An 18,696-nucleotide genomic window follows, 5' to 3' on the forward strand; every position below is an offset into this window, starting at 1 on the left:
TTTCTGTGCTGTGCTGCTCTGTTCCATGATTCCAAACCTTAAGATGATGTCTGCTACATTAGCAAGTGCCACTCTATTTGCCTGAACACCTAAATGTTCCTTCAGCACAGCTTACTCCATCCTAATTATTGCACAGAATCCTGCTTCGTTGTACTGCTCTGCTATCCAGGTAGCATGAGTCATTGTAGTAATACAGTTAATGGAATTGAAAATCAGATGGGTTTTAATGTGGTTGAATTATATTTGTTTCCATCTTACAGCCTGGACAGTAAAGATAAAAATCCAGTATGAATGTAACTTGGTCCTTGCGGTGAAGTCTTAATGATGAAACTTTAGTCTTATAAAGCACTGACAATCTATAAATACAAAGTGCATTACTCATTTTCATAACTAGTAAATAACCACAGAGGCAGGTGAAAATTTTGTAGCTAATGTAGATAAGCTTTTAAATATATTGTACCTTGAGGCAAAAAGTGGGACATTGGCAGAATATTAACAGAAGTCATAAGCTATGTGCAACTATCTCATTAACATTGGCAATTGCTTTAATTGGTTTTACAATTCAGCTTAGATAGCACTAATGTCGGCTTGCTTGTTTACATGAACAAGGCACAGTGTAACTCACATTTTAGTTTCTCCTTTTTTTTTAAGGAAAGCTATTACAAAACTATTGAATTGTAGGTGAAACACATCCCCTGCGACACATTCCCTGAAATCAACGCAAATAGAGTTATGGGCCTGTCCAACTTAGGCGATTTTTTGGGTGACTACAGGCGACTGCCGCAAAAGTTTCAACACGTTGAAAAATGGTCGGCTACAGTGGCGGCAATTTTTGCTGTCGTAGATTGTCGTAGGTGCTGTCGTAAGTTGTCGCCAGGGTGAATATTGTAGGTGGATTCCATTAAAACTGGTCCCTGGCAGTCGCCTAAAGAGTCGCCTAAAGGGCCTGTCCCACGAGCATGCGACACCATGCGGCAAGCGCGACCTAAGCGACTCCATGCGGCAAGCGCGACCTAACCAGAAGCGGGGGCCGCACGGAGGTCGAGAGAGTGACATGAAGTGCGAGCGAAGTCCGCGGGAAGTTCGCGCGTGACGTACGGTGTCGAGGCGGCTGCAAGCCGGCAGGCCGTTGCTGAGCGGAATTTTTGAACACGGTCATTTTTCGGAGCCCCAGGCGATGTCGGGACCAGCTCCGCACAACTCCATACGGCTCCGACGATCGAAGTGGGACCGGCCCCGCGAGGCCGTATGTCTCAAGCGACTACGTTAGGTAGCACTTGCCGCATGGAGTTGCATGCTCGTGGGACAGGCCCTTAAGTGGGACAGGCCCATAATGCCTATTTATTAACGATGGGCTACCTTAGTAGTCTCAAATTACAGAATAGTTCTGATGTATTCCAATAACAAATTAATTTTTATTTGAAATGAACATTGCTAATGTATGTGTATTTATATAATTCCTTCCTAAACCATGTATAGAATCAAAACTATTTTTTTTTTATTGAATACTCTAATGAAGATGACATTAAAATATAAAAGGTAGGAAAGACACACTGAAGACAGATCATTAGTTGTAATAAAAAGCTCCCATTGATCCCAAGAATGCAAACTACGTACATTCAATCCTTCTGAAACATTATTCCTCATTATATTTCACCTGAAGTATTTACATCATAAATATCAATTTTAATCTTGATTGATTAAGATAAACAGTTTTGAACGTTATGGATGCTTACTTTAAACAGATCGCAATGATTACACTTGATTTAAAATACCTGAAATATTAGGTGATTAGCTTAAAATTTATGTTTGTATATTAGTATTGGTGCCTGGTGGATTTATTGTCGTTTTAATGATAAATCCTTTGATTTTTGTGTTTACAAAGATCTCGTTTCTATCCACCTTAACTACTTATCTACAACCCTGCCCAAATCCTCACACAATTAATGGTTTCCTCACCAACCAACCTCTACCCTTCCTTTCTTCCCCTGCCTGCTGTTGAATTCCTCTATTGGGAAGTAGCGACCAGATGGGGGGGGGGGGGGGGGGGTGACCAGAACAAGCTATGAATCTTTTGGGCGACTACTCACGACCATACAGGCTTCACCCCACGACATGTCGCCAGGGTGTCACCTGTATGTTCGTGAGTCGTCTCCTCAGTCGCCCAAAGAGTCATAGCGTCTTTCTGGTCGCCGCTGAATTTTTAACATGTTGAACATTTTTACCGACCTGCAACAACCTATGACTGGTGCCGGCAGTTGCCGAAAAAGCATAAGTGGGACAGGCCCATTATTATGAGCTTTTGATAACAAAACTAGCTTTCAGCAATACATTGTAAAAGGTCAGGTCAGTTGGTTAGAAATGCATCCAATTTATATGGATGGGATGAATGTTGTAGGTAGACTCCACATAAAAATTCAATGTTGACCTAATTAATATTATAATATGTTTGGCACTCATCACAAACTCCCATTTGCCAGCCATTTATCTTCATCTCAAAATGTGACACACTGTAAATCATGTGGTGGATCTGAGTACAGGCTCCCACTGAGGTCCTACGAGCAAAATATGTTTTTAATAAATCATATCAAACACAAAGGATAAAATCTACTGTTAAAATTGCATGTATTCCTCTTATGAAATGACTGGAGGGTGTCCAAGTGCACTTTCAATTAGAAATCTATGTAATTTGTGTTGCTAATGAGGAATGTGTCTTGTTTAATTAAATAGGTAATACAATGTGTCCTTTTTCCACCTGATAATATGTTTCTTTAAACATGTTACATTTAAGCACGTCAACTTCCAGAACAGGTCTACAAATAAATGTGATCTAACCCTCATCTAAATTATATTTGCCATAAAATGTCCAGAAAATGTACTTGTGCTCAAGTTAATGGAATTCACAACATATGCACAATGAATCTGAACTCAAAATTATTACTGAATGAATTCATAATAATGCAACTCTCTTTTTAAAACAAATCACAAGCTAAATTTGATAATTTTGATAATCAAACGCCGGCTATGGGAGTCAAGATCGTCCCGTCAACGGGGGCTCGAGTCCCATGACCGAGGAAGAGCTAGGTCTTGACCTTTATTTTGCCTTCCACCACAGTGAGGAGTGTGGAGGAGTCACTGTGGTGGATGTTCAATGGTAAAATGTGTTTTGATTGTTCCGTTTCCAAGATGTCTGCCGGAAGGGAGAGTGAACGCTTGCGCAATTAGCTGCCGCGGCTCTCTCTTTGAATTGTGTGTTGTTGATATCCTCACTATTTTTTTTGTTTTGTTTCATTCCGCTTATATGTTTTGTAATCTGCTTACTAACTTTTGTAAGGCGTCCTTGAGAGTCCTTTGAAAGGCGCCCATAAGTATAATGTATAATAATAATAATAATAATAATAATAATAATTATTATTATTATTATTATTATATTAATAATAATAATAGTATGCAAATAGTCACCATGTAATGCCCCTGTCCCACTTAGGAAACCTGAACGGAAACCTCTGGAGACTTTGCGCCCCAAGGCTCCCGGAGGTTGCAGGTGGTTGCTGGAGGTTGCAAGTAGTGGAAGCAGGTAGGGAGACTGACAAAAACCTTTGGGAACCGCACAGAAACCTTGGGTGGGGTGCAAAGTCTCCAGAGGTTTCCGTTCAGGTTTCCTAAGTGGGACAGGGGCATAAAGGGTGCTGAAAAATAGTTACAAAGTGCATTGTTGCATTACAATTAATTGGATTGTCAAGGTTTAACCTAGGTAGAACTTTCTCCCTTTTGATTTTCAATAAAGGTTGAGATAATTTGCTTAAAGTTTACATGACATGAAGCTTACTTACTTTCTTCAAGGGTCAGGAGTATGGAAATTATTGGCAGCTCTCCCTAAGTGTCACTGGTATTTTAACAGAATTTTGAACACATTTGTAAGAAATGCAGAAGAATTCGTGAAATTGATAACAGCCTGCATTTCCAAACTGTTATAAGTTGTGTGCTGATACAGGTCCACCAGTAATTTTATGTCACCTTATTCAGACATCCACAGATTTTCTGGATTATTCATTTTGCCAGACCAATAGGTCGGGGGGAGATCCCCCCGTCACGGATACCATGTAATCCCGTGCTACGTGCCTCATGGTCGGATAGTTGGCAACTAAACTGTCTCCCCCACCTGGCCTGTGGACCCCCAGCAGGATCAAAAACAAGACCTGTCAAAGGGCGGATGAGCACCTAGCGAGCCAATGGCCATCCACACTTCAGTAGAAGCTGCAATCACTGTCGTACATATCATGTTTTCAACGATGATGATGATAATGATGATGAACAGAAGCAAGGTCTCCAAGAAGAGTTGAATGGTACCAGAATGGACTGCCTAGGCTGCCGGGGCGATGGGATACCGCCCTGCAAAATCGGCCTCGGAAGTTGGCTATGGTAACGGATCTGCTGGCTCCGGCCGGACCGGAGTTCCAGAGCCCCTGCCGCAGGGCGCAAAGTTGACCCATCGATCAACCGCGGAAGTACCGATGAGGTCGAGATGAACCGCCTCACCCGGCCTAGGTGCCACATTTTCAGGGGGACTTCCGGGGGAGGATTTTGTGCGCTCTCGTACTTTTGTCCGGATTATAGGAGATGCTGGACCACCAGTTGCTGGGAAATCAATGGTGGAACTGTATAGCAAACAGGAAATGCTAGATTCTAGTTTTGGGTAACTTTCAACTTCGTTAGCCTTGAAGTCTCTCTACATTATCGAATGACATACATTTGTTGTGTGGACTAACTTTTTGCATTTCCAGTTGCAAGCTAGTTGGTCTAGAATAGTAAGATTAAACGAGAACTTACCAGTTTGAAGTTTGATCTTTATTTCATGAGGAGTTACGATGAGGGATTACGTGAAGACCCCGCCAGCACGCATGCGCGACATTCTTCAAAGCAGCGGTGTGGAATCACAGTAATAGTAATTGAAATAAACATAGTAAGATAAGAAGAACTAATATACCAGTTGACCTTTATAATAGAGGGCAGGAGCGGAGGGTACGTAATCCCTCATCGTAACTCCTCATAAAATAAAGATCAAACTTCAAACTGGTAAGTTCTCGTTTAATCTTACTATTTTACTTCGGAGTCACGTGAGTGACTACATGAAGATTTTAAAGCTCTGTGATTTCAAGCCGTGGAACAGTCCATGCTTCACTCACTGCCAAAGTCATTCAAGGGAGGAAGTATGTTATTGTATTCAGACATGCATCCAATTCAGGCAATAACAATTTATTTTAACAAAATAATCCTCCCTAGGGCTAAATAAATTGCAGAATTCAAACTTGATTCTGCAATACCGCAGGTTTGGTTATTGGCTTATTATAAAGAATTGGAAGGTCTTTCTCTAGACCATCCTGCTGTTGCTAGGATATTGTCCATAGGCACTTCCTTGTCTCTAGCTGGCACTTCCTTGTCTGGCCATTAGGCTGTTTATGGCTGCCCATAGTGCTAATTTACTTCCTCTTAAGTTTTAGTAGTTTTAAGGTATAATAGAAGGTGTGTCATTACACATAGTCGGGTGTCAGTTGGGTATATCTGGAATTCCAAATTTTGTCCTGATGATCATGGTCTATCTTGTTTAACAAGCTCTAATATGCGAAGTTATCTTTTCTGGAGATGCCATCATTTATCCCAGTCTCAGTTTATGTAGAAACTGGACCCCTAGAGCTGAGACCAGTACTCTCAGCATACTGTTTTTAAATGTCAGTCCCCCCCAGGGACAGGGACATTGCTGGTGCCCCTAGCAATGTTAATACAACACTGACGTCCCAGATCTGGGAGTACCTCCCTCTAGGAGGAGTTGGTGTTAAAAATAATCCTTATAAGTTTGACAACTAGAGGGTGAGATCCCATGGAGAGTTGTCGTGGCGCCTGCCACCAGCAAGCTGACAGGGCACTCCTGCGCAATTATAGTACTGCAGCTCAGTCCTTCATCTACATGAAGGCTGGATAGGAATTCCCAGGACGTTGGTGGTTGTAGCTGTATTATACGCTACACCAGTCCTTGTTGATTCTTGATAGGCCGCCGTGATCCTGCTCATGGTCCTGCCCGCCAGCCCGGATCTAACATGGTGGACTATGGTTCAGAGACTATGTCCGAGACCACGGGGATCCATGGTTGTGTAGGCCAATCAGTTTCATTCAAGACACTTGATGTTGAGTCCATATGTGTTTTGCTTAGGATCCGACTGATGAGGCAGGAGGAAAAAACATTGTAAACAATTATTCCCCATTCAGTGAGTAACGTCCATTGCTGCTGCCCCAAGTGTGGTTCACAAGCGGCATGTGTTGGTAACTGGTGATTGGGTCTAGATGCAAATGGATCGATATCTGGTGTCCCTCTTTTGGTAATATCAGCAACTTTTTTTGTGGTCCAACAGCCATTCGGTGCTGTCATTGAATTTTCATGACCTGGTGTGTGCCTCAGTATTGAGCTTACCTGGTAGGTAAGTTTGCTGATAGCTAAATATGTATGTTAACACACCATAGCCAAATATATTGGCCAGATTGACACATGATATCGATCTTTTCTCCCATATGATTAATATATGCCACCACTGTGATATTATCAATTCGTAGGCGGACATGCAGATGGTGCATTGTTAGCAGTTGGCTTTTAGTTCATAAAACGCACCCAACACCAGTGTTTTTAGTAATTAATTTTGTTGTAGGCTTCCACCAAGTCTGCTTTACTCTTTGGCAATGTTACAGACATATGGATAACGTTAATTGTAAATCCCAGAAAGTCCAGTTGTGGATGCCGTCAACTTAGATTTATCTGGATGGAGATGACCCCAGAGTTTCACCCAATGTTTGGTAGCTAAAACTGCTGACTTAGCTAGATCCAGGGTTTTTGAATAAAAGTTTTAAAACGGTATTACTGGACTCGGCAAATCATTCAGAATGCAATGATCCAACACTAGTCCTGTTGAAGTCCTGGCCATGATGGAGTAGGCATCGGGGCATGCCATTGGCATTTTGTTACCACAGTGTGCAGCTTCGCCAATGTTAACTAGGTATCAGTCTCGAGTGGCACAGCTCAGCCTGAGATCAGCATAGCTGATTCTGGTAATCTGGTAATCCTTAAAAATCATTAATGCTGCTTCTCAACACACAAATCCTGACCAGTGTATTCTGTTTTACTTCAGGCCAACAGTGCCTGCAGCATAGTGCTTCTGGGAGGGAAATTATCAATTGAACAACCAAGTTAAGGGGCTGTCCCACTGCTGCGACCTAATCTGCGAATTTAGAAGAGTTTGCCCTCGACTCAAACTCGCAGCATGGTCGACACGTAGTCCTAGGAGGTCCTATGAGGTCACTGGAACTCTCCTTCATGCTGGAGGGAAGTTCCCACATACTCGCGGCCTCAGCTAGGTCGTGGAAATGTTTTCAGCATGTTGAAATATTTTCCGCAAGTAAAAATTGGTCGGTATGGTTCTTTTTAACTCGTAGTGCAGTGGCGTGGGGTCGCTATTAGTTACAGGCAGTCGAGCGCAGCCGTAGGCAATCTCCTTCGCTGACCGGGCATTTTAATTGGCTCATTGGCGTTTTCAGGACCAAGAAAAACCAGCCGGTAGGTTAAATGCCCGCTAAACTTTATTAAACATTGTCTGACTTCTTAAAAGTGTCTCCACTTCTTGTCCCCCCCCCCCTTCTCTCCCCCTTCACTCCCCTTCTCTCCCCTTCTCTCCCCTTTTCTCGCCTACTCTCTCTCCCCCCCCCCTATGCTCTCTAAAGGACTTAACATACATTGTGCATCCATCTTTTACCTACCTCTTCATCGCGGGTGTGAATTTCAGACAGCACTCCCCCGCTTTCCCTGGCCCCTGCCTTTGCGATGTCTTTGTGTGTGCGTGTGTGTGTGTGTGTGTGCGCGCGCACGCGAGCAGTCGATCCATCTCGTGGTTTCATCACTGACGGTCGATCCAGCTCGAGGTTTTTCAGGCGAGTGCCCTCGAGCTTGAAGGTCGATGACACTCTTCTGAACTCGCGAATTAGATCGCCCCAGTGGGACAGCCCCTTTAAGTGTTTAAGTATTTCATAAAGTCACAAGGTCATAAGTGATAGGATGAGAATCAGGCCATTCGGCCCATCAAGGATACTCCACCATTCAATCATGGCTGATCTATCTCTTCCTCCTGTTCCCATTCTCTTGCCATCTCCCCATAACCCTTCACACCTGTACTAATCAAATAATATGTATCTCTGCCTTTAAAATATCAACTGACTTGGCCTCTACTGCTTTCTGTGGCAAAGAATTCCACAGATCTCCACCTTTCAAGCTATGGTTTTTGGATTATATGTTGGCTCATTAACTCTAGTGTATATGACAGGTGTATTATGTACACCAAAAACTATCTGTACATATTTCACCGGATTAAAAGTTATCAGTGATAATTTCAGTCCCATTTACATCACCCTATTAACATTTTAAGTAATCTGCAAGAGCAAGGTCCTTTGCAGACTGAAGGGCCTGTCCCACTGTACAAGGTAATTCAAGAGTTCTCCCGAGTTCTCCCCTGATTCGAGCTCGTGTAATGTACGTAGGAGCTCGTACGAGTAAAAAGTAACAATTTTTTCATCACAAGTATTTTTTTACTCGTGGACATTTTTCACAGTGTTGAAAAAACGTCACGAGTTTACCGGATTTCCCGAGTACCTACTATTGCTCGTATGAGCCGCTACGTGACATCCACGAGCTCCTACATACCCGCTACGTACATTAGCTCGAATCAGAAAAGAACAGGCCCTTAAAGCAATTGTGTAATTTGTTAAGCTTGACCAGAGCATAATGTTAAATCTCAAGGTACACAAAAATGCTGGAGAAACTCAGTGGGTGCAGCAGCATCCATGGAGCGAAGGAAATAGGTAACGTTTCGGGCCAAAACCCTTCCTCAGACTGATGGGGGGTGGCACGGAGAAGAAAGGAAAAAGGAGGAGGAGGAGCCCGAGGGCTGAGGGATGGGAGGAGTCAGCAAGGGCTAACAAAATTGGGAGAATTCAATGTTCATGCCCGCAGGATGCAGACTCCCCAAGCGGAATATGAGGTGCTGTTCCTCCAATTTCCGGTGTTGCTCGCTCTGGCCATGGAGGAGACCCAGGACAGAGAGGTTGGATGGGCAATGGGAGGGGGAGTTGAAGTGCTGAGCCACCGGGAGGTCAGGTTGGTGATTGCGGACCGAGCGGAGGTGTTCGGCGGAACGATCACCCAACCTCCGCTTGGTCTCATCAATATAGATCATCTGACATCTAGAGCAGCGGATGCAATAGATGAGGTTGGAGGAGATGCAGGTGAACCTCTGTCGCACCTGGAACGACTGCTTGGGTCCTTGAATGGAGTCGAGGGGGGAGGTAAAGGGACAAGTGTTGTATCTCTTGCGGTTGCAACGGAAAGTGCCCGGGGAGGGGGTGGTATGGGAGGGAAGGGAAGAATTGACAAGGGAGTTACGGAGGGAGCGGTCTTTGCGGAAGGCAGACATGGGGGGAGATGGGAAGATGTGGCGAGTGGTGGGGTCACGTTGGAGGTGGCGAAACTGACGGAGGATTACTTGTTGTATGTGACGGCTGGTGGGCTGAAAGGTGTGGACTAGGGGGACTCTACCCTTGTTGCGAGTGCGGGGATGGGGAGAGAGAGCTGTGTTGCGGGGTATGGAAGAGACCCTGGTGCGAGCCTCATCTATGGTGGAGGAGGGGAAACCCCGTTCCCTGAAGAATGAGGACATTTCAGATGCCCTGGCGTGGAACGCCTCATCCTGGGAGCAGATGCGGCGTAGACGGAGGAATTGGGAGTAGCGGATCGAGTTCTTACAGGAAGCAGGGTGGGAAGAAGTATAGTCCAGATAGCCATGGGAGTCAGTAGGTTTATAGTGGATGTTGGTCAGAAGTCTATCACCTGCGATGGAGATAGTGAGGTCAAGGAATGGTAGGGAAGTGTCGGAAATGGTCCAGGTGTATTTGAGTGCCGGATGGAAGTTAGTGGTGAAGTGGATGAAGTCAGTCAGTTGTGTGTGGGTGCAGGAGGTAGCACCAAAGGTAGCTCCAATGGTAGCACCAAAGTTTGGTGCTACCCCCTGCACCCACACACAACTGACTGACTTCATCCACTTCACCACTAACTTCCATCCGGCACTCAAATACACCTGGACCATTTCCGACACTTCCCTACCATTCCTTGACCTCACTATCCCAAGCAGTTGGTCCATGTGCGACCAAGGTTCACCTGCATCTCCTCCAACCTCATCTATTGCATCTGCTGCTCTAGATGTCAGATGATCTACATCGGTGAGACCAAGTGGAGGTTGGGCGATCGTTTCGCCGAACACCTCAGCCTTCGGGCTCCTCCTCTTCCTTTTTCCTTTCTTCTCCCCGCCACCCCCCATCAGTCTGAGGAAGGGTTTCGGCCCGAAACGTTGCCTATTTCCTTCGCTCCATAGATGCTGCTGCACCCACTGAGTTTCTCCAGCATTTTTGTGTACCTTCGATTTTCCAGCATCTGCAGTTCCTTCTTAAACAACATGTTAAATCTCATGTTGTTCAAACAGCAACTGGGATGGAACAGACCTTATTCTATCGTTCTTACTCCCACTGCTCTTCTTAAACTTGGAATTCTTATTACATCATTAATTCTGATTAATACCATGGAAGGTTAATTGCATGATCACATTATAACCCTTACAGATATACCATTTAGTTTTTTGTTCCTCACTAAATGTATACCTAACAATTTAAGTTGCAATTAAATTATTTTTAATGTCATTGCTCATTTTCAGTAAAATATTGTGCTATTGTTCCTGTGAACATGTAGGACTATTAACTAAATAACAGAATGTGGTCGTTAGAATATAACATAATCACATCATGCAATGTGATCATGCGATCAACAGTCAGAATTGAAATTATTAATTGTCATCTTTGCATTCATTCGTTTCATTCTTGCTCTGCTTATGAGCGGAAAAGAAAGTAATTAGTTAAGTATGTTAAATTCACTCAGCTGCAGAAGAAAATATATATTCTCTCAAATGCAAAGTGAAAGGTGGTTTATTTATGGAAATACATTGGGAGCATGTGCCTCTTAAACACCACTATCGCAACTTCCTCCACGACCTCACTGACAGCGCATTCTAGCTACTCACCGCCCTCCGTATATTGCCAAGTTCCCTGCACAACTTCCAGCAAGCAAACAGTACTTGATAGAACTATTGGCATCATTGAGTTTAGATCAGTGGTCCGGTTTTCCTAACTCATGTTGCCCGTGTTTCTGTCCTTCAGTTACTTTGTATTATTTCCATGAACTGGCATATGATCTATGTCAAATATAGACTCAAAAAGCTTGAGTAACTCAGAAGATCAGGACGCATCTGTGGAGGAAAGCAATAGGTGACGTTTTGGGTCAAGACCCTTCTTCAGTCTGAGAGTCAGTGGAGAAGGAACCAAGAGACATAAAAAGTTAGATAGAAGAAGTTAATGAAGGATTTGCAAAGAGACAGATCAAAGCCAGCAATGATTATCAAGGAAAGGTGCAGCCCACAATGTTGGCTGTGGGGAAGGTGAATACAAGTGATACAAACAGTGAAACTCAGCGGGACGACAGTGAAACCAGTATGATGGTTAGGGTGGGTGTGGGATGAAGAGAGAGGGAATGCAAGGGTTACTTGAAGTTAGAAAAATCAAGAATCCCACCGCTGGGGTGTAAGCTGCCCAAGTGAAATATGAGGCGCTGTTCCTGCAACTTGCATTTGGCGTCACTCAGGCAGTGGAGGAGGCCCAGGACAGAAATGTCAGAATGGAAATGGGAAGTGGCCTGTCACAAGAGCCAGCAAAACTAATGATGAAGGATAATTGTCTCAATTCTATTGATACTTGGCAAGAACAAACTAACCCTTCTGAGGAACTGTGACGAAGGGTCTCGACCCAAAATGTCAACTATTCCTTTTCTCCAGAGATGCAGTCTGGCCCGCTGAGTTACTCGAGCCTTTCAACCCATCAAGTCCATGCCGATCTTTTTGTTCATCTACACTGATTTCTACTGCCACATGATCATATCCGTTTCTATATTGTGACTTTAAACTTTAATAATACAGCTTGGCAACTGGCCCTTCAGGCCACCGATTCCACACTGATCCACAACAGCAATCACCCCTTACACTAACACTATCCTACAACCTAGCGACAATTTACAGAGGTCAATTAGCTTACACACCTGTACGCCTTTGGAGTGTGGGAGAAAACCGGAGAAAACAGGGTGAATGTGCAAACTCAGTACAATCAGCACCCATAGCCAGGATTGAACCCGGGTCTCTGGCACTGTAAGGCAGCAACTCTACTGCTGCACCACTGTGCCGCCCCTTGCCTATTTGTATCTGTGTACATACCTCTTAAACGTAATAATTGTATCTGATTCCACCACCTCCTCTGGCAGTACAACCCAGATATCAAGCATTCTGTGATGCAGATAACACTATGGCTATGCAGATGTCAATCACTCTCTGTGTGACCATTGAGGCCAATGTGGGTTCTGCTACAGATAGGGCAGGAGGTAAAAAATGTTTTAGTTTAGAGATACAGCACGGAAACAGGCCCTTCGTCCCTCGAGTCCGCAACGACCAACGAACCCCTCACATTAACACTGCCCTACCCACACTCGGGACAATTTTACATGATACCAAACCAATCAACCTACAAACTTGTACGTCTTTAGAGTGTGGGAGGAAACCGTAGATCCTGGAGAAAGCCCGTGCAGGTCACGGGGAGAATGTACAAACTCCGTACGGACAAGCACCTGTAGTCAGGAACGAACCCTGATCTTTGGCGTTGTAAAGCAGTAGCTCTACCGCTGCAGCACCCTGTATCTGTAAATGCCACTGAGCCGCTGTTTGATGGGACAACAGGTCGGAAGTTTGGGAGATGGTCTGCTCTTATCATTGGTCTTATTCTGGCAAGAGTGCACCACGGCTCTCAGTGTCAGGCCAATGCACCTGCTCCTTTGTGTGCAGACATGAGCCAAAGATTCCAGAAGTCATTGGGAATGTTACAATTTTTCAAAGAACTGCAAAATAAGCCCCATGATAACAATTCAACAGGAAATGGGAAAAGCCATGCAAAATGACACAGATAGCAATTTTGTTCAATAGAAAAAAGAGATGAGTTTATTTGGTCACCTTGAAGCAATGGTCATTATCACAGAGTTTTTATTCAGGCCTGCTTTCATTTCTAAATGGCAGATTTTTGAAGCTGATTGCTTAGCTTTACAATCTTTCATAGTTTGGCATTAATATCTCCATCTTGTGTGGGTGGGAATTTGTTGTTTCTTGTTCCTCTGTATTAAAATCCATTCCTTTGCCATCTGCTTAACTGGTTTTGGATTCTTCTCAGTAGTTTTTATTTCCATTTTTATTTTCCCCTGGGCACCACGCTTGGTACTCGCAGCAAATTCTGTTTGGTAAGCACTCCTTTCCCTGTCAGGAAACACAGGAGCAGCATCTGCAGAATAAAAGAGAAGCTAATCACATTTTACTGTTCACAAAGTTAAAGAGGAATGAAAGGCAGCATTAATTTAGTGTCCATTTGTTATGTGTAAACAAGGTTGACAAAATCGAAGCCTGCAGGCAATTACACATACGTCAACCAATATAATGTCATTTGTTTCCATACTTTGCTTTGAATAGGTAAAGTTTTTAGTTGCCAGCTTTACGTGACTGGAGATGGGATGATTATTAACTGATCTGATTGACCAACTGTTGCACATTGATCTTAATTAACTGAACAGCTAATTTTATTTCAACCAAGTAATAAAATAGGATGACTAACTCTTAACCACAATTCTTGTTATTCTATAGAAATGCAAGCTTAGTTCCTTTGTTCTGGTGAAATGTGGGTAAAACGTTTTGTTTACCATAGTCCAAATGGTACCATCGGCTTTGGCTTCAGTGACAAAGTTGTATAGGTTTCATTTTGCCTAATGGCTTACACATTGATGTCAATTAACAAGAAAACCAGTGGGCAGTCGTAAGCAAGCAGGTTGGTGAATCTGCCCCCAATTCAATCCCCACGTTTTACTTTGGTCGATGCCAGATTGATGATGAAATGCTTCTTCGCACTCTAATTTCTGAATTTTAGGTGAGATTTCTCACGATAATCCAATTAAAACATTTTTATTAGGAAAATAATGTTGAATTACTACCCAAAGGGTTCCAACAATATTTTGTACTTGGAAAGTTCCACCAATGGCATTTTCTAAAGATCATTTTGTGAATTTACAGAGTCTTGTTTTGTGAAGAATGAAATGAAAGACCCAGCTTACATGGTGGAGCTCAATGCCCTGTCACTGTTGTTCTATATCATTCATATTCAGGTAATTTGAGAGAAGAAAAGAGTTAAACCACCCAGAGACAAGAAATAATTGTGAAATCTATGTCGGTGAACACTTTGACATAAGAATAGTGACATGAGATTCAAAAAATAACTTTATTGGTAAAAGAGGATTGTCCATGTGTTCGAGTTCTGGTGGATGGTATAAAAATGGATGGAAACCCTGACTAGTAAATTTTCAAAGCCCTTTTACTGGTGTTGTCAAATTAAAAAGAACAATAAAATAATAGTGTGCTGAAATTGAATAGAGATTATTAAACTGTCCTTTGTTTAAGAAGGAACTGCAGATGCTGGAAAAATCGAAGGTAGATAAAAATGTTCAAGAAACTCAGCGGGTGAGGCAGCTTCTATGGAACGAAGGAAAAGGTGACCTTTCGGGTCGAGACCCTTCTTCAGACTGATGTGGGGGTGGTGGGGACTGGAAGAAGAAAGGAAGAAGCGGAGACAGTGGGCTGTGGGAGAGCTGGGAAGGGGAGGGGAAGGAGGGAGAAAGCAAGGACTACCTGAAATTGGAGGTCAATGTTCATACCACTACCCAAGCGAAATATGAGGTGCTGCTCCTCCACTTTACGGTGGGCTCACTCTGGCCATGGAGGAGGCCCAGGACAGAAAGGTCAGATTCGGAATGGGAGGGGGTGCTGAAGTGCTGAGCCACTAGGAGATCAGGTTGGTTATTGCGAACTGAGTGAAGGTGTTGGGCGAAGCGATCGCCAAGCCTACACTTGGTCTCACCGATGTAGAGCAGCTGACACCTAGAGCAGCGGATGCGATAGATGAGGTTGGAGGAGGTGCAGGTGAACCTCTGCCGCACCTGGAAAGACTGCTTGGGTCCTTGGATGGAGTCAAGGGGGGAGATAAAGTGACAAGTGTAGCATGAAATTGTCCTTGCTCTTTTAGAAACTTGTTTCAAACTCGTTCACTCTATTGGGATGTTTCTTTTCCTTTCTCTTTACTAATGTGTGTTAATTAGGAAATTTAATATGAACAGTCACCTGCAAAATTTATACTCAAACTTGCATTCTCACAAGTTCAGTAGATTTTGATTTCAAAATCCCCAAGGGAATAATATATTATTTGATCCCAAAATGTTTAGCATAATTAGTTTCAAATAGCAACGGGTAAAATAAAAGGAAATAAGGAATTAGCTGAAATATTAAAAGAACATTTTGCATCCATCTTTATATCAGAATAATTTTCGGTGAACTATGACTCCAACGAGAGTGCTAAAATTAAAGTAATCAATATCTAGAAAGAGAAAATATTGGAAAAATGAAAGAGAAGAAAACCCAACAAATTGTCCAGATCTAATAGTCTCTATCCTGTGATTCTTAAAAAGGTGCAGAGATTGTGGTAAACTTTCAAAATCCCTTGCAATGTGGAAACATCCTCTTGGATTGGACAATAGCTAATGTCACAATGCCATTCAAGAACGAAGAGAGTGAAAATAGAAAATTACCCATCAATTGACGTAAAACCAGGTGGGGAATTGAGAAATACATTAGATGGGACCGAGAACCAATTAGAAGACAAATAACCAAAAGTAGAAATTATACAGACCTTTCTCGGCTTAGTGGCTGTAACTAGTGGGGTGCCTTAACCATCAGTGCTGAACTGGTAGTTATACAAACTATTCGATAACTGAAAGGAGTGAACTTAATACATTTAGGTTTTCCCGCTAAACAAAGCAAGATGTAAAGAGAGTTGAGAGGAGGATGCAAATGCGAAATTGTATATACCAGCTGGTGGAATTCTTGAGCCAACTCACACCATTCTAATCTTATCTCAGCAATGGAAACATTAGGACTATCTCTTACACAACCATGGACCTGTTTTCTAAGTAAAGCTAAGTAAAAATTATTTGAACTTTCCAACCATTTACTACCTAAAACGCTGCCCTTCCAATCTTCTCTCACCATTTCTTCCCACCTTAATATCAGTCGTCCATCATTCACCCACCCCTTCCATCCTCCAGTCCTGATCACTACTCTTCACCAAATCCTATATATTGTATATTGCATCTACTAGCTGGTTGATTCAAGAACCTGATGGTTGTAGGCAGGGGCGGAAAACCCGGGGGGGGGGGCCAGAGGGGACACGTCCCCCCCATGTTTTGAGAGGAGGGGGACATCCCCCCCAAGTTTTTGTGATCCTGATTTTAAAACCGGTGAAATCTACGCTTTCCGCGAAACAGTGGGGGTGGGACTGATGATCGAGGGCGCCGATTGGACGAGAGAGACGTCGGTCAACAGGCAATGGGGGCAGGACATGATGATTCAGCCCGATGATTGGTGGAGGGAGGAGTGGGGGGGGGGGTGGGACTGAGGATAGGGTGCAGTGATTGGAGGAGGGAGACGTGGCACAGAACTGCACCTCATCCGCAGCCAGGATTGATCCCGGCCGGGTCTCCGGCGCTGTCCCAAGTGCCCCCCCCCACGGGTGGCCAGAGAGGTGGGGAGTCAGACGGGCGTGGTGCCCCAGGCCCACAGCCAGTGCAGAGAAGCAGCACTGGTCAGTCCAGACAGGTCTGTAGTTAACCCGGTGAGACAGGCAGAGTTGAGCTGCATTTAGCACTGGATTGAGCCTCCGAAGCTTCGCGCAAATGTGTGTGTAAGTGTGCGCATGCGCGCGTGACCGCCAAAAAAATGTGTGCCCCGGTCCCTTCCATGTTTTGATAGCGAGTTCCGCTCTTGGTTGTAGGAATGTAGCTGTTCAGATGGTTTGAGACTTCAAGCTTCTACGCATTCTGCCAGATGGTAGCAGTGGGAAGGGGTCATGACAAAGGAAAGCACTTGAATATTGAAATATACAATGAGGAGGCGTTAACGTAAAAGTCATTGGTACATTGAGAGGTTTGGGGAAGAAAAGGAAGATATTACGCTGAGATTAGACAGGATGAGATGAAGAAGGGAAGAAAATACTCATGAATTACGGACATCGGCATTGGCCAAATGGCTAGTTTCCCTGCTGAATTTATAAATATTTTGCTATTCTCTGACTTAATTAATGTTGGTATGTTTCTGCTTATCAAGACATTGATGGATGCACCTTTCATGAATAGCTGGAATGAGCACAATACATCTGAAAGGTCAAAACAATCCAAGTGTAATGACTGCTGACACCTTTCAGCCACAGTATCACAGCTGATGGACCTCCACCTGGATGTGTCCAAGAAGCCTTTGTGTTCATTTTCTTTTCTTTGCAGGACTGTTCTGCAGAAGTGCTGCCATCTGTTGCCCAGTGATGGCCCCTTCGTCTGGATTTTCCAATTAAACCTTGTATTAATAGCTGTGAAAACCTGATGTTGAATTAATACTATAAATCGATAGGGATTTTTTTCCATTACCGTTTAGTTGTAAATGCCTGGTATGATTCACATAAGAATTGAACATGGCTTGAAAATCATTTCCTTGCTATGCCATTATCAGAATATCTCAATTGACTCTGCATATCGAGATTCTTTTCAAGGTGACCTTGTCCTCGATTTCATGTTAGTTGCTTCAGGTGGTTGCAGTTAGTGGCAAGATTGTATATTAATCTTGTGGAGCTGAAGGATTTAATTTAAAAAGCATAACCTAGCCTCTGTAGGGAGTTGACAAAAGGCAGGTGTTGCTCTATGCATTGATGGGCATTTTCATCACCACTGATGCTGGACTGCATTATTAATTTTACATATCGAAAATCTGTAGGGTGCAATTGATTGTGTTATTATAGGCGTAGACAAGAGAATAGACATGAATAAAAGCAATGCAGTATGTCTTCACAGTTTTGGAGCTCCTTGAGACTCAATTACTTTCAGAGGCTCACCACAACATAGGCAATAAACTCAGAAAATGGAAGGCTAAATTCCTGTGTTAGTGAACTAGTGAAACTTCATCCTTTATAGAGTGATAGTCATACAGCACGGAAACAGGTCGCGCAGCCCACCCTGCCCATGCCAACCAAGATGCCCCACCTACACTAGTCATTACACTTGTGTTAGGCCCATATCCCTCTACACTTTTCCAACACCTGAACATGTCCAAATGCCTTTTAAAAGTTGTTATAGTACCTGCCTCAACTACCTCCTCCGACAGTTTATTTCATATACCCATCGCCACTGTGTGAAGAAGTTATGGGGCTGTCCCACTTTGGCGACCAAATTGGCTAGTTTAGGAGAGTTTGAAAAAATGTCATGTTGAAGACCTCCTTCGACTATGTAGAAAACCTCTTTCGACTATGTTGAAGACTAGCTTTGACTAGCTTTGACTAGCTACGACAAACTTCGTGAAAATTGGACACCGAATAGTGGAGAGTGAAGACGAC

The 18,696-nt window shown here is 43.5% G+C and overlaps 1 long non-coding RNA gene across 1 annotated transcript; it reads right to left on the reverse strand.

Annotated features, from left to right (window-relative positions):
- Nucleotides 1-1,185: 1,185 nt before the first annotated feature.
- LOC116981605 lies at nucleotides 1,186-18,681 on the reverse strand. Its single transcript, XR_004414246.1, has 3 exons — nucleotides 18,671-18,681; nucleotides 15,952-15,955; nucleotides 1,186-1,312 (listed from the first exon to the last, which is right to left on the reverse strand). It is a non-coding gene; the product is annotated as an uncharacterized LOC116981605 (long non-coding RNA).
- Nucleotides 18,682-18,696: the final 15 nt, after the last annotated feature.

Source organism: Amblyraja radiata, chromosome 15 (assembly GCF_010909765.2).
Source record: "Amblyraja radiata isolate CabotCenter1 chromosome 15, sAmbRad1.1.pri, whole genome shotgun sequence".
In the NCBI taxonomy this organism is placed as follows: Eukaryota; Metazoa; Chordata; class Chondrichthyes; order Rajiformes; family Rajidae; genus Amblyraja; species Amblyraja radiata.